Here is a 25,018-nt window from a genome sequence, read left to right on the forward strand (position 1 = left end):
CAGGGAGGACAGAGGGTTTTATCCTAAAAATATACAAATAGGTTATTAATATTCATTATACTCAACTTTACTTGGTTGAAGACAGCTACCTTTTTTTGAGTATTTTTTTTTTCTTTTGTCGAGGGATTTTACCAGGACCTTTGTTTATAAAAACAGGAACAATATTTCTCCACCCCAAAAATTTTTCAAGCAAAACATACAATTGCTTGGTAGTACTCTATAGTCAGCTGGATCCGAACTATTATATAATTTGGGAAGAACAGGACTAGTGTAAATATCTGGGCTTGGGGCCATGGTGATCTGGATAAACATGCTCTACTCTTGTTAAGCCAGTGGGGATTTAGACTGGTGGGCCCTCTGTGACTACAGTGTATAATAAAACTATATATATAGTACTTCTATATTCATATTAGTTCATGCTCAATACAAGACCTACAATTAACCTACCAGCAGAACTCTTCTCTTGGTGACAGTTCCTATAAACATTCGACTACTACAGTTTACAGATAGTAGGTTTACAAGTGGCAGCCAATTACCTCTAAACTTAAATGCGATTAACAAGAGCCTGTCGAAGAACCGCTCATATCAAGCCTGCCTATATCTAGTATCGCTCGTCTATTCCTCCTTCCCTTTGAAATGAGCTTGGATCAATGTGTCTAGTCATGCATAGCACCTGAGTTGTCATGAAACTATTTCCTAGCGACTAGATATGTGTTGTCCTGTTTCACAATCTGCAGACACACCAACGACAACACAAGAGTTATGGTCAGGTCTAAATTAGAAGATGTCGCGGTCTATTTATAGAATGGAGATTTTCAGCTTGCTCGTTGCAGTCATAGACCGGGAGACAGCAAGAACTATGAATGTCTCCTCAGACATAGTGTTACCATCACAATACGGGGCTTAACTGTTACACCGTGGCAATAAACCGTGTTGGGCCTCCAAACTTTATTCTGTACAAATATTTTAAATCTTTCATGGGAATATATCGACATCCGTGGACAAGTGCGGGGGACGTTACAAAAAAAAAAAAATACTAAAAAAATTCACATAAAAGAAATTAAATCTCAAACTTCTCGTCATTCAGACCAGTCCATCAGGGCTTTGGCCAGAGATTCAGCTCCTAGTGGCAGCTACAGTGGCGCGATCTACAAGGAAGTGGGGGGGGGTTGCGATCTACAAGGGCACTGCGGCACTATACGTTGGCGCTGTGGCACTATACAGAAACATTGCGGCACTTGAAATATTTTTTTATTTATTTTTTTTTATTTATTTTTTTGAAGGCCATGAAAAAGGACAGATGGACTGGAAATGGATGAGAATTTGGAGACTGATGCAAAATGGACATGAAAGACGGACAATTGATCAGTTTTTAATGGCCATCTTTTTTCAGTGTCGTGTGACTGCAGCCTAAATAACTGATGCTAGGAGTCCCGTTCACACGTACACACGGATCGTTAATTACGACCCTGTGAATCGAGCCTTAATGTCATTTAAAACCCCATGGTGGGGCCGATACAGCACAGGGTCCTGCTCGGACTTCAGACCCTATAATGTAATCTCGCCCCAGAGCGCCCGCTCAGCGCTATCTGCCTGGCCCTGCTGCAATTTACACGGCTCTCGTCTGCAATGTCGGAGACCGGCTGAGGGGCAGAGGTTGGCTGTTCGTGCATACAGAAAAAAAAAAAAAAAAAAAATGGAGATTCAAATCGAAAATCGTCCAAAGTGTCGAAAAAAAAATAAAATATCTAGATTGTTTTTTTTGGGCAAAGTCGCCCAGCCCTAGCTGAACCCCGACACTTACATGGTTTTCTAGTACTATAGAAAGCAGAATTCTATCAGGCTCCGTGTGTGCCTCTCTCCCCTGATATCTTGAATCCATTCAATTGGAAAGAACTATTACTCAGCTTAAAACATGTTTTTCTTGTGTGTTTTGTTGAAGCAGAATCAAAAAGTAATCACGCCTTGGCGAAGAAACAAATGCACAGCTGCTCATTTAAATAAAATCGGGCCAAAAAACATTGATACAAGAGGCTGAGGCACCCAGCACCAGAAGCCAATGCAACTCTGCGAGTCTAAAATTGGGGATATTTGTAGCAACACAAACGTTTGAGACATAGATAGCTTTTTTACCCTCTGTGGTTTATATACTCTGATTAACTTTCCAATTCCTGGGGACAGCTGTGATGGACTTCAAAATAGGAACTTGTTCGGTCACTACATTTAATAATTCAAGACAGAAAAATAAATCTTAATATGGCAACAAATATTATTCTGAGCGGAGCAGATTTAAACGTAGCCGCAAATAAACTGTTTATTTGTTTGTTACCATTGCGCCAGCCAGGATTCACCAAATTTAAGGGCCCATGCGCAGGACCCATACAGCCCATAAGGGCACAAGGAGTTTTTTTTCCCACAATCAATGAGGGGGGAGGAAAAAAAAAAAAAAAAAATGGTGCCAATTTTCAACATTTGCTGTATTAAAGTGGTATCCTCCACTAGAAGGGGGTATGCTCCACACAGCTCTGTAGGGACTCCATATGCCAAGGCTTTGTCTTGTGCATGAGGTCTAAAGGTCCATTTACACAGGCAGATTTCCTGCCCGTAAGGAGTGCCGCTCAACGATATAGCACGTCAACCGACGCTTGTTTAGCTCACTTTACAGGGAGCCATCATGGATACTGTATGTGACCGAACAATATTTCGGACACATGCAGTTTCATTATGGTTAGCCGGACATATCTGTTTGCAAAGGAAGATGTGCAGCAAACAGAGGATACTCCGTCCCACATAAAAGATGCGAGCAGCAGACAAATTAGCATTTGCCCGTTTGTCTGCTTAGAATGTCTACACAGAGGAATGATCGGGAGCAAGCGTTCGAAAGTGAACTCATTCGTCCGATCGGCCTGTGTAAAAGGGCATTGAAATCACTTAGTACAAATAGAAATAGTGCTATTAGTTAGTAAATTACCGGTTATCAAAGAGTAATTATTACCGGGGGAGCTGAGGCTGTGGTTTACCCCCAGCCTTGGGCCCAAAAGGTCTCTGACTGATTTGAGACCAGTACTGTAAAAGTGGAATAGTAATTGGGGGGCATTTTACAGACTTTACTAAAGGTGACATCAGACTCATAACTTGAAGCTTCTGCTCCCAAAAGCAAACATTGGAAGGCAAAGATCTGATTTGCTGCCTCTTTTTTAAACGGATTCTAGGGTTACACAGAATTAGCCCCATTGTTGCTCCAAAGGAGGACAGACTGTCATTGCTTGAGAAAGATGCATCTGTGTGATCCCACAGGTTCTCCCTTGTCCACACTACACTATTCTGGGATAGCTATAGGATAAGGGTATGTTCACATGCTAGACTAAAAACGTCTGAAAATCAGGAGCTCTTTTCCCTTGAAAACAGCTCTGTATTTTCAGACGTTTTTTTAAGCCACTCGCGTTTTTGGAGCGGTTTTCAATAGAGTCTATGAAATACGGCTCCAAAAACATCCCAAGAAGTGACCTGCACGTCTTTTCGCGGCCGTTTTTCAAAACGGCCACGTAAACAAACGGCCCGTCGGAACAGAACGCCGTTTTTCTCATTGCAATCAATGAGCAGATGTTCTGCTTCCGGTTTTTCGGGCGTTTACGGCCCGAAAAATGTCCGAAAATAGGCCATGTGAACATACCCTTACAGTCTTGGCTATTGCAGGCACCAATGCAAAAACATCAGTTCATGTTGCGGACCAAACAGTGTTCAGGCCGCCCAATAAACATAATTTCGCTTTCGAGAATCATATCTGAATGAAAATTTACTAAATTTAGAAATGACTTTATCATCTTTCTTATTTTGTACCAATTCTGAGTTCTAGTCTTAAAGGCCATTCTCATCCTGAGCAGAGTAATTCTATAGGATGTATTTTATGAGCTTAGCCGTTAGGGGTGTCTGTCAACAAGTTGTTAACGGTCTCCAACAGCAACCAGCAGATAAAGAAATCCATCTCTAGGCCACAATAGAGGCTCAAAATGTATTAAAGATTTAGATATAAACCGATGATCGAGGGCAAACGTTAAACGATTCTAAAAACAGTCACGTCCCACTTTTCAACTACTATTCAGTATTTCTACCGTACGTGTTTCTTGGAAGAAAACCATAACAAATTATTGTAGCGAAGGACAAAATACTGTGGACTTTAGAAACCAGTTTGACCACTCCAAGGAGCCGAGTTCTCTTTTTTTAGTACCTAAATCAGTAAAAGTTTCATAGACAAACATAAAAAAAATAAAAGAAATAAAAACACACAAATTTTTTGCTTTAGTTGTGTGTTTTTTGGGAGTGTGACATTTTTTCAAAATTGCAGCAAGGCTGGCTTTAGACTGGGTTCCCACAGTGCAGATTTTGCATGGTTTTTTTAAAACCAAAACCAGGAACAGAACCTAAACAGAAGAAATATATTTAGTAAGGCTCTATAGGTCTGCTCTCCTGGATCCAAATCTCGTTTTGGCAAAAAAAATAAAAAAAAAAAAATAAAAAAAAAATGAAAAAGGCAATTTCAGACTTTTTTTTTGGCATGGTTTCCATGTCAAAACCAGCGCCAGAAAACTGAACTAGCCTTTACAGGTTTTTTTTAAAGAATTTTGTGGCCTTTCTACTATAGAGCTCCATAGCTTTTTTCTTTTGTTACTTATTCTTTAAAATACAAAAACGTGAACGTGTGTTTCGTTTCTTTATGGCGTTCACATTCTCAGAATGTGTCATGTGTTGCAAAGAGGAATCTTTGGATCACAAGATCTATAAACCACCTAATTACCAATTTGAAAAACACCAGGTAGGTAAAAAAAAATAATGCAGGCAGTAAAAACACTCCATGAGGTCTAATTCACACACACCACGATTTGTCAGTATTTTGGATTTGTAAGTCAAAACCAGGAGTGGAATCTAAACAGTTAAAGAGTATAATGGAAAGATTTGCACCTATTTTGGACCTACTCCTATTTCTGGTTTACAAATACTGATGCAAAATAGTGTCGCGTGAAAGTGGCCTTAGCCAAAAAGTGCCACATGTATCATTTTCCCAGTTCTGCACTATCGTTTCTACCCAAAAAAAAACAGAAGCCTTACGGACTGGAGACAAACGGAAACCATTAGCAACGGAAGAATTACCATAAATGGTAATGTAAAGGGAAGCTATGTTTTCCGTTTGCCTTTCCGTTGATGGGTTCCTTCGACGGAAAGGTCTGACGGAATCGAACGCCGAGGTGAACACACCCTTAAAAGCTGAATTTACATACCTATGTTGTTGTGATCATAGATTGGGGAGTGGGAGAAAACCCACAACTGTAAAGACATAATGACAACTTAAAGAGGCTCATACATTTACACCATATTGTATCGCAAGTAGCGTTTTTGGGGACACTACATAACTGGGGAATAATACAAACTTCTGGGCACCATAGCAAACTTTCTGATGGGCACCCCCCACCCCCGAGTATTTAGCAGATCCATGTGAAAGGGTATGGGCATACTTGCCAGCCGAGTCTCGGTAAAAATCAATTCCCAGCAAGACCTGATAAATGATAGGAGAATGCTGGGACAATGGTTCGACGCACACCCCTTAAAGAGACTCTGTCACCACATTATACGTGCCCTGTCTCCTACATAAGAGATGGGCGCTGTAATGTAGGTGACAGCAGTGCTTTTTATTTAAAAAAACGATTTTTTTTTTCACAACGTTAGGAGCGATTTAAGTTTATGCTAATGAGCTTTCTTAATGCCCAAGTGGGCGTACTTTTACTTTCGACCAAGTGGGTGTTGTACAGAGGAGTGCATGACGCTGACCAATCGGCATCATGCACTCCTCTCCATTCATTTACACTGCACTAGCGATATAGTTATATCACTATGTGCAGCCTCATACACAAGCCCTAATATTACTACAGTGTCCTGATAATGAATACACATGAAATCCAGCCTGGACGTCATGTGTACTCAGAATCCTGACACTTCTGACTCTTTTTTGTGAGATTCCAGCAACGGATACGAAATCTCGCGAGATCTCGGAGCTAAACGAGATTTGGTTTCACTTGCCGGAATCTCACAAAAAAAAAAAAAAAAAAAGGAGTTAGAAGTGTCAGGATTCTGAGTACACATGACGTCCAGGCTGGATTTCATGTGTATTCATTATCAGGACACTAGTAATGTTAGGGCTTGTGTATGAGGCTGCACATAGTGATATATCTATATCGCTAGTGCAGTGTAAATGAATGGAGGAGTGCATGATGCCGATTGGTCAGCGTCATGCACTCCTCTGTACAACGCCCACTTGGTCGAAAGTAAAAGTACGCCCACTTGGGCATTAAGAAAGCTCATTAGCATAAACTTAAAGAGGCTCTGTCACCAGATTTTGCAACCCCTATCTGCTATTGCAGCAGATAGGCGCTGCAATTTAGATTACAGTAACGTTTTTATTTTTAAAAAAACGAGCATTTTTGGCCAAGTTATGGCCATTTTTGTATTTATGCAAATGAGGCTTGCAAAAGTACAACTGGGCGTGTATTATGTGCGTACATCGGGGCGTGTTTACTACTTTTACTAGCTGGGCGTTCTGATGAGAAGTATCATCCACTTCTCTTCACAACGCCCAGCTTCTGGCAGTGCAGATCTGTGACGTCACTCACAGGTCCTGCATCGTGTCGGCCACATCGGCACCAGAGGCTACAGTTGATTCTCCAGCAGCATCAGCGTTTGCAGGTAAGTAGCTACATCGATTTACCTGCAAACGCCAATGCTGCTGCAGAATCATCTGTAGCCTCTGGTGCCGATGTGTCCTCGCTCGTCTGACACGATGCAGGAGCTGTGAGTGACGTCACAGCATGATCTCTGGAGAACACGGCTGTGTCTGCACTGCCAGAAGCTGGGCGTTCTGAAGAGAAGTGGATGATACTTCTATACACAACGCCCAGCTAGTAAAAGTAGTAAAAACGCCCCGATGTACGCACATAATACACGCCCAGTTGTACTTTTGCAAGCCTCATTTGCATAAATACAAAAATGGTCATAACTTGGCCAAAAATGCTCGTTTTTTTAAAATAAAAACGTTACTGTAATCTACATTGCAGCGCCGATCTGCTGCAATAGCAGATAGGGGTTGCAAAATCTGGTGACAGAGCCTCTTTAAATCGCTCCTAACTTTGTGAAAAAAGATCGTTTTTTTAAATAAAAAGCATTACTGTCACCTACATTACAGCGCCCATCTCCTTATGTAGGAGACAGGGCACTTATAATGTGGTGACAGAGTCTCTTTAAGTAGGAAATGTAGGATGAGGGCTTGGGAGGCATCAGACCCCAACATTAATTCAGACATCAGAAGCAATAAAGACCCCCAAACTGGACCCCTAATTTATTTAAAGAGGCTCTGTCACCAGATGATAAGTGCCCTATATTGTACATAATGTGATTGGCACTGTAATGTAGATAAAAGTGGTTTTTATTTAGAAAAACTATAAATTTTGACCAAGTTATGACCTATTTTAGATTTATGCTAAGGACTTTAATAGACAACTGGGCGTTTAGCTTTTGACCAAGTGGGTGTTGTAAAGAGGAGTGTATGACGCTGACCAATCAGCGTCATACACTTCTCTCCATTCATGTACTCAGCACATAGTGATCTTCCTAGATCATTATGTGCAGTCACATACTCACACATTAACGTTACTGAAGTGTCTTGAGAGTGAATAGACATCGCTTCCAGCCAGGACGCGATGTCTATTCACAATCCCGACACTTCGGTAACGTTTGTTTGGGACTTAATGACAGCAAGCATGATCTCGCGAGATCACGCTGTAAATGACAGCACAGCCTGCTCTCGATGTGCTGTAAGTCCCACACAAACGTGACCGAAGTGTTGGGATTGTGAATAGACATCGCGTCCTGGCTGTAGGTGGTCTATTCACTCAAGGGAGAAAAAAAAAACAAAAAAAAAAAAAACACTGTTGCGCTCATTGGAGCGTTTTTCGCTTGCGGTCCTTGCATTAGATTCAATAGGCGCGGGCCAAAAAAAAAAAAAAAAATTTAAAAAAAAAAACCGAAGGCAGTTCAAAATCTTCCTCAAAATTCTGGAATGAATTCTGAAGCAATCTTTTTCTGACTGCAAAAACGCTGCGTGGACAGGGCCTAAGGCTCCGTGCACAGGGCCGTGTGCAAAGTATGGCAGCACAGCCCGTAAAAAGCATAAGATAGAACATGTCCTATCTTTTGCGGTACACTTCTACGGCTTGGATACCTTCCCGTAAATAAAGGGTAAGGTGTCCGTGGACAATAGAAGGGAATGGGTCTGTAATTGCGGTCCGCAATTAGGGCCAATTTTTACGGTCGTGTGCATGGGGCCTTTGAGACACTTCGGCCTAAACTGCTTAAAACAGCAATGAGCGGAACTACGCGTCAGTGGCGGCTCCCCATAGGTTCGCTTAGGGCAGCCGACCAGGGTCCAAACCACATTGCTGCGATTTGCTGCAAAAATGTGACAAAAGGGCAAAACACAGCAAGAAAATTGCTTTGAGTAAGGCCCTGGACTCCAATATATACACGTCGTTTGGACGCGAATACAATTCGCAGTGCTGGCAAGGGAAACATCTGTTCCTTTCCCCGCCATTCAGCGTTTTTTGTCTGACAAACTAGAACATATCTAATGTACACTGCATTGTTATACGGAGTGTCAATAACAATCTTTATCTCCTCGCTAAGAAAAGCAGTCAGTCTGTCAGACTCTACCCTTATCTTCAGGGAGGCTACAGTTTCCATACACTAAAAGTCTTCAGCCTGGATAAAAATAAATTAGCCAAATTAAAGTCAGATTGAAAAAAACAACAAAAATAAAAAATCATCCGACAGTAGGTTTAGCAAAAGGGGGGGGGGGGCATATGTAAAACAAAAATCGGTGTAAAGGGGGAAAAAAAAAAAAAAAATCTATATCATATCTATAGTGGGTATACAAGTACCAAAAAAATAAAAATTAAAAATAAAAGGAAGGGCCAAAATGCACATAGGGAGGGGAAAGCCACTACAAGGGAAAGGTCGTCAATTCATTATTCTTAGCCACATAGGGTGCTCCACAAGTCTCCATACACACTTGATCATCGATATCTATGCGCAGCTTATCTTCATCATAAGGGTATGTTCACACGCTTACTATAAAACGTCTGAAAATACGGAGCTGTTTTCAAGGGAAAACAGCTCCTGATTATCAGATGTTTTTTGAGCCACTTGCAATTTTCACTGCGTTTTTGGAGCTTTTTTCAATAGAGTCTATGGAAACCGGCTCCAAAAACATCCCAAGAAGTGTCCAGTTTTCGCGGCCATTTTTTTACGCGTAACAAAACGCAGTGAAAAACGCTCCGTCGGATTTAAATCAATGGGCAGATGTTTGGAGGCGTTCTGCTTCTGCTTTGTCGGACGTTTTTCAGGCGTTTACAGCCGTGTGAACATACCCCTAGATTACGTTCACACGCAGTGACCAAAAATGTCTGAAAATACAGAGCAGCTTTCAGGCGAACAGCTCCTGATTTTCAGACGTTTTTGTAGCAACTCGCGTTTTTTGCAACTTTTTTACGGACGTTATTGGAGCAGTTTTTCAATGTGGTCAATGAAAAACGGCTCCAAAAACGTCCCAAGAAGTGACTTTTTATACGCCGTATTTTGACAGCGACGCGTAAAGTTACACCTCGTGGGAACAGAACACCGTAAAACCCATTGAAAGCAATGGGCAGAGGTTTGTAGGCATTCAGCTTCAGATTTTTCAGTCGTTTTTAAGGACGTTTACGCCCCAAAATACGCCTGAAAACACTGTGATCATACCCTAAACCTGAAGATTCAGGTTTGTCTGCACTTAACCCAAGTCTCCCCCTCAGCTCAGCCTCCAACCCAGAAAGCCAATATATGGGGAGTTGGCTATGGTTCTGACAGTGGAGAGCTTGGGGGGGGGGGGGTCTACATTATTTTCTTTTTCTGACCAAGGAATCAAAAGCCGTGTGTGCAGAACTTGTATAGTGGCGCACTATATCCCGTATCATAAACCCATATAATCACTGTGTGTTACCATAGCGTGGCCTCTGTATGGCACAGTATTCTTCCCTAGAAGATATGAAATCAGAGGAACAGTATGGAAACAGAACATTTTTATGGGTGGTGTATTATGGACACACACACACACACACACACACTAAGGCGAATGTTACAGGGCAGACTTGGTCAGTTCACACTGCATGTTTTGGAGCGGATTTGGATGCAGAAACCACATCAGAATTAAACGCCCAAAAAAATAAATAAAAACACCTCCCTAAAAAACGCCCCTATTGATTTCAATGGGAGGGAGAGGCGTTTTTTCCCCCCACCCCCAGACGGCATGCTCATTCTTTGAGTGGTTTCTGCCTTTGACTTCCCATTGAAATCAACGGAAAGCAGAAGAAACCTGTGGTGCTTGATTTTAGCCTTTTTTTGACCACAGTTTTTGCATCAATGCCACTGGCAATTCAAAATCTGCCTCAAAATTCATGAAGGAATTTGAGGCAGATCTGCCTACAAAAATAAAAAGTAGGCCAAGAATTGTGGCAAAAAAATTGGAATTACAATGTACAACAGTGAGAATTTTTGCAATAGTCAAAGTGCTTTGCAGCTTTCTTTTTTCCCCACAAGGAATTATTGGAGTTGCATTGCGGCTGTGATTTTCCACGGTTACATGTTGCCATGTAGCCCCAGGCTTGAAAATAATCTAACAATAGACGGAATGATTTTACTTGCTGCACCACCCATAGGAAGTTCTAAATTGCATCTTAAAATTGCAAATGAAAAGAAAGATTCGGACTCCAGCTGCAAGACAATAGAATTTATAGGGATAAATTGCCCTTTATTGATTTCCTGTAACACAGATTAGTATTGAGGATGTATGGGGGAGGGAGAAGGATCCTGGCACCATTAACCAGGCACAGATATGTTCTGGCGCGATACACAGCCGTCTCCGGTGTCATTTAAGTAAGCTTTTTATCATACGCCACAGATCATGAGAATCAATAGGAGGAAAAGCTCACCCCAGACATCCAGATAAAGACCACGGCTTTCTAATAGTCCACCTCCCATATGAGCAAATAATTACACTGTACAATTCACCTGAACAAACACTGCATGCGCTTAATCACCGACGACTACTTCTGTCTAGACCGCTCCATCCGCGGCCATCGTCCTGAATGCCATGCAAATTAAAACCAATTTCATATTGACCGTGCGCATGTCCAATCACAAACTGAAATATACTTTAACTCAAGCCACATTAAACAATTGCTTTAAAAATATATATAGTAGAGAAGGTTATAAAAAAAGGTACAGTTCATTTTTTTTTTCTGCCAACAATCTATGCAGCATCAGACCAATGTCTATGAGCGCAGGCAGATCCTTAAAACGGGTAGTCCACAGGATAGGTAGTCAGTACATGATCGGCGAGAGTCCGACAGCTGTTACAGTTTCAACCAGGCCCCGATAGTTATGCAGTGGACGGTGCTGGGAGCAGAAGGCGCCGTACACTGTATAGTGGCCATGCTGCAGTACTGCAACTCTGCCGCTATACAGTTTACGGAGCTAAATGCTTCCAGTACCAAACCTGCAGAAAAAGTCATATTAAAAGGGTAAGCCGAAAGTCACTGGAGGGAGAGTAGTGTTGGGTTTACAAGCTACAATTTTGCAAAGATGAAACCTGCAATTCGTAGCGTTACTGATACATTTCATATGTGATAAAAATAAATATTGTCAATTGAAAAATGGTTACTTCTGGTGGATGAGTCAGATAATTGCTACATGCAGTTGGAGGTACTCTGATCACAGTGAAAATTTCAAAACGCGTAAACCAAGCCGTATACATAATCGTTACTGGCATACAATACGCAATGACCTCTGTGCTACTACAATTCCTGCAGATCTATGAACTACTGCAATTTGCAAGAAAGTAATTAAAATATGCAAATTTATCAAAGTATAAAATTACAATAAACTTTCATGGAAAAGTTACGTTCCCAAAAAAACAAAAAAAAAAACAATGGAATGAAATGGAAACTGCATTTATTTTAATCAGCCTTTCCTGCCATTCGATTTGGAATCTATTTTCATATAATGACAATCCAGACATTCTAAGAAACCACTGAAGATATTATAGCATCTAATTCCACTTTCCAGTGGGAGATTTTCTTGCCTTCCAAGCATCATATGACAGCAATTACTGCCATCCCCCCACAGAGTTTAGGGTGGAAAAAAAGGCATAAAATAAATATTTGCGTAAAGCAATTTTGATACAAATAAACACGACCTCGGCACACAAGTTATGAATGTCGCGTTCATGGAAGTTGACCAACCCAGATGGATTCCTGGATCTCAAGAAAATGTAATTTTTGGCTTTCTTATTGCCTAGTTTACATACAGCACTATTTACATTATTTCACGATCAGTACTACGTGCACAATAAGGGTCTGTGCACACGAGAAGTGGCTTTTAGGTCTGAAATGACAGCCTGTTTTCAGGAGAAACCAACTGCGTCGTTTCAGACGTAAAAGCTCCTCCTCGCATTATGCGAGAGGCGTCTTTGATGCCCGTAATCTTGAGCTGCTCTTCATTGACTTCAATGAAGAACGGCTCAAATTACGTTGCAAAGAAGTGTCCTGCACTTCTTTGCCGAGGCAGTCAATTTACGCGTCATCATTTGACAGCTGTCAAATGACGACGCGTAAATGACAGGTCGTCGGCAAACCCATTCAAATGAATGGGCAGATGTTTGCCGACGTATTGTAGCCGTATTTTCAGACGTAAAACGAGGCATAATACGCCTCATTTACGTCTGAAAATAGGTTGTGTGAACCCAGCCTTAGGCCTCATGCACACGACCGTAAAAACACCCGTTATTGCGGGTCGTTATTACGACCCGCAATAACGGGCTCATAGGCTTCTGTTAGCCACGGGTACCTTCCCGTTTGCTCACGGGAAGGTACCCGTGCCGTTAAAAAAGATAGAACATGCCCTATTTCATGCTGTAATAACGGCACGGGCATCCCATAGAAGTCTATGGGGCTCCCGTAATCATGGGTGGCTGCGTGTGTTCACCCGTGATTACGGGAGCGTTGCGAGGTGAGGCGAGGTCAGGGGACTACCCGGTCTGCAGGCCACAGCCCAGTGGCGTAACTACCGCCGGGACTACAATGAAAACTATGGCAGAGCGGGGAGGTATCTCCCCGCTCTGCCATAAACAAGACATGTATCCCCTATCCTGTAAAAAATAAAAATAAAAGACGTTCATACTTACCGACAACTTCCTGCTTCCTCCAGTCCGGTCTCCCGCCCGTTGCCTTGGTGACGCGTCCCTCTCGACATCCGGGCCGACGTCCTGGATGACGTTTCAGGCCCTGTGACCGCTGCAGCCAATCACAGGTCAATCACAGGCTGCAGCGGTCACATGGACTGCCGCGTCATCCAGGGATGTCGGGCTGGATGTGAAGAGAGGGACGCGTCACCAAGACAACGGACGGGTAAGTATGAATTTCTTTAACTTTTATTACCGAAAAGGCTGTCCCTTCTCTCTATCCTGCACTGATAGAGAGAAGGGGCTGCCGATTAGTGCAGTGCTATTTTGCCGCCAAAAACGTGCTCGTAAATACGGGTGGAATACGTGTGACACCGGACCCATATTTACGAGCACGGGATCGTAAATACTGGTGCAAAACGGGTGGAATACGTGTGACACCGGACCCGTATTTACGCCAGTATTTACGGGTGGGAAAAAATACGGTCGTGTGCATGAGGCCTAAGGGTATGTTCACACGCTTACTAAAAAACTTCTGAAAATACGGCGCTGCTTTAAAGGGAAAGCAACTCCTGATTTCCAGCCATTTTTTAAGCAAACTCGCGTTTTTCGCTGCGAATTTGGAGTGTTTTTTTTTATAGAGACAATGAAAAACAGCTCTAGAAGTGACATGCACTTTTTACGCGCCGTTTTTTCAAAACTGCTGCGTAAAAAAAAAATGCCCCATCGGAACAGAAGGCCGTTTTTCCCATTCAGATCAATGGGCAGATGTTTGAAGGTGTTCTACTTCCGATTTTTCGGCCCAAAAATAAGCCATGTGAACAAACCCTAATTCTGCATTCAAAAATCACACCCATACCAATGGGAATGGCCAGTGGTCAAGTTTATGTCCACAATTTCAACATTAGCAGGACACTTATAAAAATTATATTACCTCAAACCTATGTCAGTCCATATAATGTTCTACACATTTTTGAAACCAGTAGAAATTTGTAAAAACATCAGGGGGTCTATTAGCTCCTAATTCCCTGCATTTAAGCAGGGTACTAAAAAGGGACAGGGCTTACCTGAATGGATGTGGCTGAACTAATTTGTTACTGTAAAATTTACTGTAAAACCTGTTGGCCCGTAAAGCTGAAGTTGGGAAAAAAAAAAAAAGTAGAAACATTTTACCATTCCCACCTTTAAAAGGGGGTTATAGAGGGAGTGCCACGATAAAGACCCTCAGATTTCAAATCTCCGTTTTAGTTATCCAGCATTGCTCTCAACTCTGTACCTACCCTTACATTCCCTGGTCCACGCTTTGAGGGTACGGTCACACGGCCTATTTCCGGAAGCAGAACGCCTCCAAACATCTGCCCATTGATTGCAATGGAAAAAACGGCGCTCTGTTCTGATGGGCCGTTTTTGTTTACACAGCCGTTTTGAAAAACGGCCGCGAGAAAGAAGTGCAGGTCACTTCTTGGGACGTTTTTCATTGACTATTGAAAAAAGCTCCAAAAACGCCCGTAAAAAAAAAACAAAAAAACGTAGTGAAAATCGCGAGTGGCTTTAACAAAAAAGTCTGAAAATCAGGAGCTGTTTTCCCTTGAAAACAACTCCCGATTTTCAGCAGTTTTGTAATCAAACTCGCGTTTTTTTACGGCCGTTTTTGGAGCGGTTTTTCTATAGAGTCAATGAAAAACTGCTCCAAAAACAGTTCAAGAAGTTACATCACTCTTTTTTTGTGGGCGTTTTTTAATGTGGCCGTTTTTCAAAAGGGCTGCGTAAAAAAAAAAAAAAAAAAAAAAAAAAACGCCTCGTCTGATCAGAATGCCGTTTTTCCCATTGAAATCAACGGGCAGATGTTTGGAGGCGTTCGGCTTCCGATTTTTCGCCCGTCTACGGCCCGAAAATAAGCCGTGTGAACATACCGTAACGCTTTTAGCCTGAAAAGAAAGCAGTGGTACATAGGCTCCAATGTTAGATTATTGTGGGGACTCCCAGCAGTATCCTGGGTTCAAACCCAACAAAGGACATCTGCATGGAGTTTGTACTCCAAAAATATATAGATTGGGCATCTAGATTGTGAGCCCTACTGAGGCTAGTGAGTGAAGACAACTTCTGTACAGTTCTGAAGAATATGTTGGCGCAATATAAAAGGGGTTAAGACATGGATCCATGAAATGCAGACAATAGAAGCAGCCATTTATTACTTCACGACAATTACAACTGGAGTATATTCTTAAGAGTACATTGTGCCCAGGCAATGGACATGCTTGAGTCGGTCTTCTCTGGGTGAACCTTAACCTCTTTCCTTACTAGAAATCCTTTATGTGCTGCCTTTCTCCACTTTCTATGTAACAACTTTAATATCTCGGCCAAGACAAAGAAATCGAAAAATCATCCGGTTTACCTCTTCGTACACCAGACTTTCTAAGCCAACAAATTAATACGAGAATGTTGCACTTCAAACACCTCCAGCTCCTCTCCTACCCTAGAAACGGAGGAGAAGGGGGACACAAAACTCCATTTGTAATACTTTCCAGGCACTTTTCCAAAATGCTGACATGTTCGGATATAGAAATCCTGGAGCTTTCTATGCACTTTTATGAGCGGAGAGGGTTCACACATCTTTTCCTGTTGCGGAATGAACCCATTTCTTACTGCCTTTTTTTTCAGAGTGCTAAAAGGTATTTCGTAGATGAAGTGCCACAAAGGGTAATAAAGAAAACATAACATCACTCCAACCAGGACTGGTGAACGAAGCTCTCATATGAGGCAAGTCAGAAACACAGCGCTATCACAGCAGTGCCGACCATGACCAAGTCATGAAATAAATTGATAGAGTATGTGAAACAAGAAGTCAAGTGCATTTCTACCCAAAAACGGGCAGGCAGCAGTTTGTTGTTGACTGCTAAAGCATGCCGATACAATGACAGCGGAGACCAAAAGTTCCTCAGAGGTGGTATTTATACCCACCCACAGTTAAGCTGGTCGTACACATTAGAGCCAATTTGGCCGTACTCATGCAATCTAAATGATCTAATGTATATGGAGGCCTCCCAGCTGTTCCCTGGTGGCAGATGTCGGGAGAAAGATAGATTAGGCATGTTGGATTTCAACACACCCGATAATTTAATGTGCAGGAGAGATGCTGCTGCTTGTAGTGTGCAGCAGCGGCTTATTCTCCTCTCTATGCAAATCCGAGGGTATGCGTTTATGGGTTACGAGTCCGGAGCGACAGCTGACTGACGAGAACATAGCTGTCAATGTGTATGGCCAGCCTTCGATCACCTCCAGAGGCCTATTTGGAAATATTTCCATAGACATCAATGTTAAGATCAACACATGCACAAGTGGGAATTTGATATGAACAAAAAAAATTCTCTATTGACCAACGTTGTAAGGTGTTGATTTGGTCAGCTTGTACTTCACGCCGTGTCAACCATTAAGAACAAATCCAAAATATGCATGAGGTGGTATCTCACTCCTGATCGGCTCTCTCGCACATTTATTCTGATCATTCTCCGCTCTGTTGGGGAGGCGGTGGAGAAAGAGGCACTATTAGGGCTGGGTAATTAATCGAAAACGAATCAAAATTCAGTGCAATTACGTTTAGGTCATTTTGCGAATTTTGGTTTTATCAATTATCTTCTCCTGGTTTAAACTTGACAGAGATACAGATGAATCCAGTGGTAGAGCAGGGGACCATAAGGTTCCTGCTCTACCATTCACTACGTATGGCTGGATGTGAGGCAGTGACGTCATCACGCCTGTCTGCGCCGAGCTGCACAGACCAGAGGGATCTCCTCCACTTGTCATTGGAACGGAGTATCTATATTATTATTTATATCAGGCACTATTGGGGGCAGCTGTGGGAGCATTATACTGTGTGAGGGCAGCTATAGGGGTATTATACTGCGTGGAAGTCAGTTACGGGGGCATTATACCATGTAGAGGCAGCTAGGGGATATTTATTCAATGGCGTAGCATGAAAAAGGGGGTGTGGCCTAAATAATCGAGGTTACATGATCAATTAATCTGGATTTTGATTTAGGTCATAACTGCCCAGACCTAGACTATAAGGGCCTGTTCACATCAGCGTTGGCTTTCCGTTCCGGGGTTCCGTCGGAGGTTTCTGTTCGCTGACCTATTAGTGACATATGTCTGTTCGGGCACGTTCACACTACGGGTATGTTCACATGCAAATTCAAAAACATCTGAAAATATGGAGCTGTTTTAAAGGGAAAGCCGCTCCAGATTTTCAGACTTCTCTAACCCCTTAATGACCAAGCCATTTTTTACGTTTTTCCATCGTCGCATTCCAAGAGCTATAACCTTTTTATTTTTGTGTCGACATAGCTGTATAAGGTCTTGTTTTTTGCGGGACAAGTTGTATTTAATAGTACTATTTCGGGGGACATATTTATTGATTAACTTTTATTAATTTTTTTTTGGGGGGGGTGGAAATAGAAAAAACCCTGAAATTTCGCCACTTTTTCGCGTCTTAAATCTACGCCATTTACCGTGTGATATAAATAACACAATAACTTTATTCAGCAGGTTGTTACGATTGCAACGATACCAAATTTGTATAGTTTTTGTATGTTTTACTACTTTTACACAGTAAAAACGCTTTTTTTTCAAAATTATTTGTTTTTGTGTCTCCATATTTGAAGAGCCGTAACTTTTTTATTTTTTTGCCGATGCGGTTGTGTGAGGGCTTTTTTTTGCGGGGAGACTTGTAGTTTTTATTGGTACCATTTTGGAGTAGATACGACTTTTTGATCACTTTTTATCAAATTTTTTTTAAGTCAGGATTCACAGAAAACAGCAATTTTTCCATAGTTTATTACATTTTTTACGGCGTTCACCGTGCGGGTTAAATAATGTAATAGCTTTATAGTCGGGGTTGTTACGGACGCGGCGATACCAAATGTGTAACTTTTTTACTTTAGTTTTTTTAATAGTAAAGCATTTTTTAAGGGGAAAGGCTGTGTTTTTCATTTTTTTCACATTTTTTTTTAAATTAACTTTATTAAACTTTTTTTTTACTTTACTAGTCCCACTAGGGGACTTTAATATGCGATTCTCCGATCGCTATTATAATACACTGCAATACTTTTGGATTGCAGTGTATTACTGCCTGTCCGTTTAAAACGGACAGGCATCTGCTAGGTCATGCCTCCGGCATGATCTAGCAGGCATTCGCTCCAGGCATTAGAGACACAGACACTCGGCGATCTTATCGCCGGGTGTCGGTGGGGGAGAGAGGGAGCTCGCTCCCTCTCTCCAAAACCACTCAGATGCGGTGCTCGCTATTGTGCACCGCATCGGAGGGGTTAAACGGGTGAGATCGATACTAATATCGATCTCACCCGGCAGAGCAGGGACGCTCCCAGCCCTCAGCTGCCTCTAGCAGCTGAGAGCAGGGAGATTTGACGCTCCCTGCTCTGTTTACTTTATCCAGATGCAGCGCCGTAAAAAGGCATATGCATCAGAATAAAGCCCGTTAGTGGCCGCCGTTAAAAAGGCGTATTAGCGGTCACTAACGGGTTAAGCCACTCGTGATTTTCGCTGTGTTTTTTACGGCCGTTTTTGGAGATGTTTTCAATAGAGTCTACGAAAAACTTCTCAAAAACTTCTCCAAAAACGGCACTTTTTTCGCGGCCGTTTTTTTACACGACCGTTTTGAAAAACAGCCGCGCAAAATGACGGCCCGTTGGAACAGAACGCCGTTTTCCCATTGAAATCAATGGGCAGATGTTTGGAGGCGTTCTGCTTGCGATTTTTCGGTCCGAAAATATTTTCAGCCGTGTGAAAATACCCTTACTGGGAATAGTGGGGCAAGAAGGCCAGAACAAACAATAAAACCATGGTCAAAATGTGTTGAATAGTTCCACTTCCATGGAAAACCAATGTAAAAATGGAATAGAGGTTCTACATGCTGCAGTTTCCCCCATTAAGGTCAACAGCACAAAAATGCAACTGATGGTGTATTCATGTCCGTGCCACTGGGGAACTTGGCCAGGCATTGAAATCACGGAGTATTTAGTGTGGGACTATACTGCACAAGTTTCATATCAGGCATATAAAGGACCAGACATAGGGATCAATGCTCCCAATGCCTGTGCATTACTACCTTGTGTAGCACTGTCAGGAATATGGCGCATTACCGCTTTACTTTGCAGGCAGCAGAACTTTCCGACTACAAACAGAAGGAATCGAACATAGAAAAAAGTAGATGCGGAGAATTTGAATATTCTGCAGTGCGTTTTTTACCTGTCAGCAGACACAGGATGTTCTAGCACAATCTGCTTCCTGCTATAAATAGACGTCCTGGCTGTCCGGCAGTAATTTCAGGTCACTCCAGGAGCAATTCCATTGATAACATCAAAATTAGGTTGTTGCAAGGGCTAAATCCATAAAAAGTCACCCCCACCCCACATGGTAAATAGAACACAGGATCGCACCTGCACAATACGGCCATAATCCTGAATCAGTACATTCTGTACCATTTCTTGGTGTGAAGGATCTGAGGAGAACTTCATCCGTCTTTATCCTGTCCATACAGGATCTAGGCTGTCCACATCATGGAGTAAGGAGGTCACCACAATCCACCCATTGTGAGTTGTTCTAGTAGCAAAATCACAATCAAAACTAAAAATTCACTTCAATCCAAAATAAGCCACAATGCCGCTAACTGCGGCCAAGCTTGCTGTAAACGAACAGGAGGAGGTAGAACACACGCGCATAGATATATATATATATATATATATTTATTTTTAAACGGACACCTCCCCTACAATAAAGAGGAGACTAAATCAGCAACAAATTTTCCTCAAGTTATTTTTCAGTTATTAAAAATGTATTCTTGAAGGGGAATTCTCTGTACAGTATTATAATGTTGCAATGTCTCATTTCTCCAGTTGGGGCGCTGCAGAGGAATTAAACATTTAAAAAAAGAGGACCCGTCACCTCCCCGGACATCTCTTTTATAGTAAATACTTGTATTCCCCATGAAAGAAATCCTTATTTTCTTAGAACTTTGCGCTGTGCCGTTTCTCGGTTATTCCTCCTAGAAACCTATAAAATAGACAAACGAGTGTTTCCATTCCCCTTGTCAAAGGGACGCATTCCTACAAAGTCAGCAATGATTGGAAATAGTCAGTCTGTGTAGGGACAAACCCCCAACTGCTAACACCCAGTAGTCAAAACTTTCGCTAGGATATGTCATCACTTTATGAACGGTGGAAACCTGACTGTCAAGACCCAAACGCAATCCTAAGCTGTTTCAGTGCTGCATACGGTCTTTCCCTGCACAGCAGCGCTTCCTGCCACCGGCAGTGCAGGGAAAACTGAGGAGGGCACAGCACTAAGGCAGCGATGCTGCCACTTTAAATCTCAGGATCTCTGGAATCCAGGCAGGATCTGTGTGTGGGGGGGGGGGGGGTGGTGTTATGTTGTGAATCCACGGTTCGTTGTACTGGGACCGCTTGACGCGTGGCACCAGGGTATATTTTATGAAATGTGCTGCCACTTTAGTCTATTGGATTAAAAGAAAAGATGAGCATTTTCACTATAATCGACAATTCTTATTTCCCATCCTCCTCTTCTCAGTGGCTTTCCTCATGCGTGCTAAGACTGGAATTTATTTATTTTCTTCACTAAATATATTTAATGTTTCTTCCACTATTAATAATAAGCACCAAAAAACTAGAGATACATGACCGAGCAACGGAGGCCGCCATTACAGGGGTCAAATACTCAATTTTTTGTTCTTTTTAGCTCCTGGGCCCGATGAAACATCTTGGGGGGGGGGGATCTTTAAGCTTATGGTCACTGTCATTTCAAAAAAACATTGCGGAATAAGTGGACGCAAAATTTAATTTGTACAATTTTTTTCTTCATTATTAATAAGGAGGCGACGGCAGAGCGAAATTAAATACGTCTGCAAAAACAATAAAAGTTGTCTGTGCTGTGACCTTCCAATGGCTGCGTTCTCAACTTCACAATGCAAAGCGCGAGCCAAAACTTTATCTGAAATCAATTAATGCCCTGGTTTCAGACCAGTTAGCGGTGGGTTACTTCAAAGGGGGAGTGAAGAGCCCCAGACACACTGTCTATTGTACCGCGCTTATCTCCAAGCATGTCTGAGCTCAAATCAACAGGAAAGTGCAAGTCACGTTCACAGCCCATTCTGCATGACAAAGATGTTTCGCACACTGAGCACCTCCGCGCGGAGCACCCCTCAGACACCTTTCATGGGAAACCAATCTGCTTCGGAAAGGATAGGCTTAGCCACATGAAATGGCTGCAAGAGTAATTAAAATGTAAATGTCTAATGCTCATCATCAGAGGATATGGGGGGGCTCTGTCAGACAGCAAGCTGCTGAGTACTCTTCCCATCCCTATTAGTATGTACATTAATTGATTTAACCCCTTTGTGTCTTATGGATAACAAACCAAGACATCTGCAAGGTAATCAAGTCTACAGAAGCCGGCTGTAAACTTGCCAGTTATGTGCCTCTTAAAGTGCCAGCAGACAAAGGCAATGCCCAAAATACAGCTCTGCAAGTGGATGCGGACACCTCCTGCAGCGACTTATCTCAAGCCAGAACAACGGACTGGGTATGTGGAAATACAACAGGACCGATCCTTCAAATTTTGACGGGTTCAACCGACTCACCTACAGCTTATAGGTACCTTAAAGGACTATAGGAAATTATTGATAATGCCATTGCACTACCAAATTTGCCCATGAGCAAGAAAGAAATCAATCTATGCGACACATGCGATCGCGGATCAGTTTGGAGCATTGTGCTACTTTAGGGTAAGGCCCCAGGGAGCAGCATCGAGGCAGACGACGCCGTTCGGCGCAGTTATCAAAATGCTTGATAATGGGCACACGTTTTTGCGGGTAATACCGTTATTTACCTGCAAACTTGAGCAGCCATTAATACTATTACTGAATTCATTCATGAATAATGAATTAATGACTAAGTATGGCCACATGATTTTGCAGGTAAACAGCGGTTATACCCACAGCAGCGTGCCACCAGTAACCAAAAACAATTCACAACCACGTCAATGCCGCTCCACAGGGTCTTACCCTAATGGTTTCAGTGGTTTCCCACAGATTAGAATTAGGTTCGTGGAGCCTGTACATTGGCACACTGTCCTTACAGGACCTACTACAAAGCAGTAGGCACTCCATGTGCGACCGTATAGTGCCTCCGTGTTGTACTATATTTTCTCATACAACGCTTCAAGGGCAGAATATCTCCCTAATTGGGCATTAAATATAATTCTCACCAGAGGGCATGCGACTGAACGGCAATTTTTTTTTTTTTTATAGGTGTATTATAGATTTCAGCAGAAGTTCGATGCTTTATACAAAAAGAGTGAATTTGTGGTTCGGTAGTTTCAGTGGAACTTCAAATCCCAGCAGGCTTTACTAGAACTCGTAGTTGCACAAATGAGACCCTAAAAGTTCCCAGCGTCTGATGAGGACAGGCCTACTGCCCTGCGAAGAGAAGAGTCACATTCCTGTCTTATTGGAGTAGACTGACATTTGAAGAGTAGAATATACGAGGTCTGGGAAGCATCACATTTCATGGATGTTTGTCTCCAGTGTTTCCACCCTCCATCACATCTCCCCAGCTCTTTAAATAAAAAGACAGCAACAGAAATATATTTGCCTAGTAGTTCATAGACCTCCATCCACCCACACAGATAAACATAGCAAGCAGCAGACGAAGAAATTCCCGGGAGGAACGCTGGCCCTCTTCCCACAATATGTTTGTATAGTATTCCAGCTAGCTGGGGCTTTTGCTGTGCTGCAAGATACCATGTGCAGAGTCTTGCTCTGTCCCTAGCACTGTAAGACAGTCCCTTAACCTGAAAAGACCCCCCCCCCCCCCCCCTACACTACACATAAAACAGGAGGCTATTAGGGTCTAACTTCTTACCAGGCTCCACATTGTGGTCTAACCTCCTGGAAAGACCCCCAAACAAGATGTAAGAGACTATGTGCAATGTCAGTTTCTGCCCCAGGCCCCATAGACTCCATGTCACCACCACCTGAGGGTCCTAAAGATGTCACAGGGTCCAGCATGCTGTAAGAGACAAGATATAATGTCTAGAAAGGTCCTAGAGAAAGCATTTACGTGATCCACCACCAGGAGAGAAGACCTAGAGATCTCAGGAGGCCACTCAGAGAAGCTGTGCAATAACGCCCTAGGCCTCATAGACAACACATATGACCCCACCACTTAGAAAGCCCCCTATTGTACACCAGCCCATATATAAACCAACTATATTAAATATCATATACAGAAATACATATCTCTGACCAGAAGACCATTACAGTGAGGTAGGAGACCATCTTTAATGTTAGCTCAGACCCAGGCCCATAAACACTTAAAAGCCCCCCACCACTGGGAAAGACCTCCTAAACATGTAACAAGAGACACGCAGTAATTGGGGAAACCCTCCTAAGAGGTCTTTTAAAGGTCCACCCTATCTACACGCCATAGAGCTCAGTGCATATAGTGCAATGCCTCCCTCAGCTGCTGCAGAACCTCAGTGCACAGCACTACAGAAGATTCTTCCAGGAGGGCAGGACTCCCAGCTATGTCTAACCCCTCCTATTGCGTATACACACTGGATACAATGTTGCAGCCGGCGCTTATCGCTTACCTCGGATTGCAACAATGTTGCGTCCTTCGTGTCGATGCCGATTCTGCAGATGATAAACCGCACTGTCCTCCTAGAAATCCCATAGACTGGCCATGGATGGTGCTGAGCAATCACAGCGGATAGGAAGGAGGTTTTCCCCCTGCAGCAATCCTCATCTTCCAGGCAGGACACCTCCCCCTGCACCCAGGACAAGGAGAAGACCTCCCGCCCCCAACCCCAGCACTCACCGGGGCGCAGATACAATCACACGGGAATACAAGGACTGTGCAAAAGTTGTGCGCAAACAGTCCGAGCCCGGGACACCGTGTCTGGGAGAGGAGGAAGTGGCTGGCTGCTCCAATGGGTGTCTGGAGCTGTAATTAACCAGGCATTACACATCATTTCCTCCACAGAGGAGAGGGAGGGACAAGGCAGGGGGGAGGGAATTGGCTCCATGAATGAGGGAGGGCAGGTGAGAGGAGGGAAGGGGGACAGGTTCAGTCATCCTCACTGGACATTCATTATAATACTAATAGGGGTGTTGATTGGGTGTTGTGGTGTAATGGGATAAAGTCATGTTAATGGGGAACATTTCCCCTCAATGTAAAAAAAAAAGTCTAAATAAGTCATTAAAACTGGTGCAAAGGAAAAGTGGAGTAATTACCTCTGGCAACCAATTAGGTTGCTGATTTAATTTTTCAAAAGGACTCTGAAAAATAAAAGGTGGAATCTGATTGGTTGCTATTGTCCACTACTCCACTTTTCTTTCTGTTCTGCTGTTTTTTATGACTATCATTTACCACAGGAATTGGCACCCAGCGTTCCCTGGGTCCTAGTTAGGCTTGTCCACACATAATGTAATTGATAAAAAAAAAAATTTGCAGCAATCACGCAGAAACTAGCAGAAATTCCGCTGCAGAAAAAAAACCGCACCACTTCCTACGTTTTTTTACTGCTGAAAATGTGCATATTTTGCGCCGTTTTTCTCAATGCTGAGAGATGGTGATATCGCCTCTGAAAAACGCAGCAATTCAGTCACTT

General features: G+C 42.7%; 1 protein-coding gene across 3 annotated transcripts in view; it reads right to left on the reverse strand.

The window, feature by feature from the left end:
* The window catches only part of ACVR1 (activin A receptor type 1), a 73,757-nt gene extending 49,378 nt beyond the window's left edge, over positions 1-24,379 (reverse strand). For 2 of the 3 annotated variants that reach the window (XM_075829308.1, XM_075829305.1), the window contains exon 1: positions 23,999-24,082. The gene's annotated coding sequence lies outside the window, so the exon portion shown is untranslated. Of the gene's footprint in view, positions 1-23,998; positions 24,083-24,225 lie in introns of those variants that run through there. The other variant, XM_075829307.1, reaches the window with a different exon arrangement.
* Between the last annotated feature and the right edge of the window lie 639 nt (positions 24,380-25,018).

This window comes from Rhinoderma darwinii, chromosome 6 (genome assembly GCF_050947455.1).
Source record: "Rhinoderma darwinii isolate aRhiDar2 chromosome 6, aRhiDar2.hap1, whole genome shotgun sequence".
NCBI lineage: Eukaryota > Metazoa > Chordata > Amphibia > Anura > Rhinodermatidae > Rhinoderma > Rhinoderma darwinii.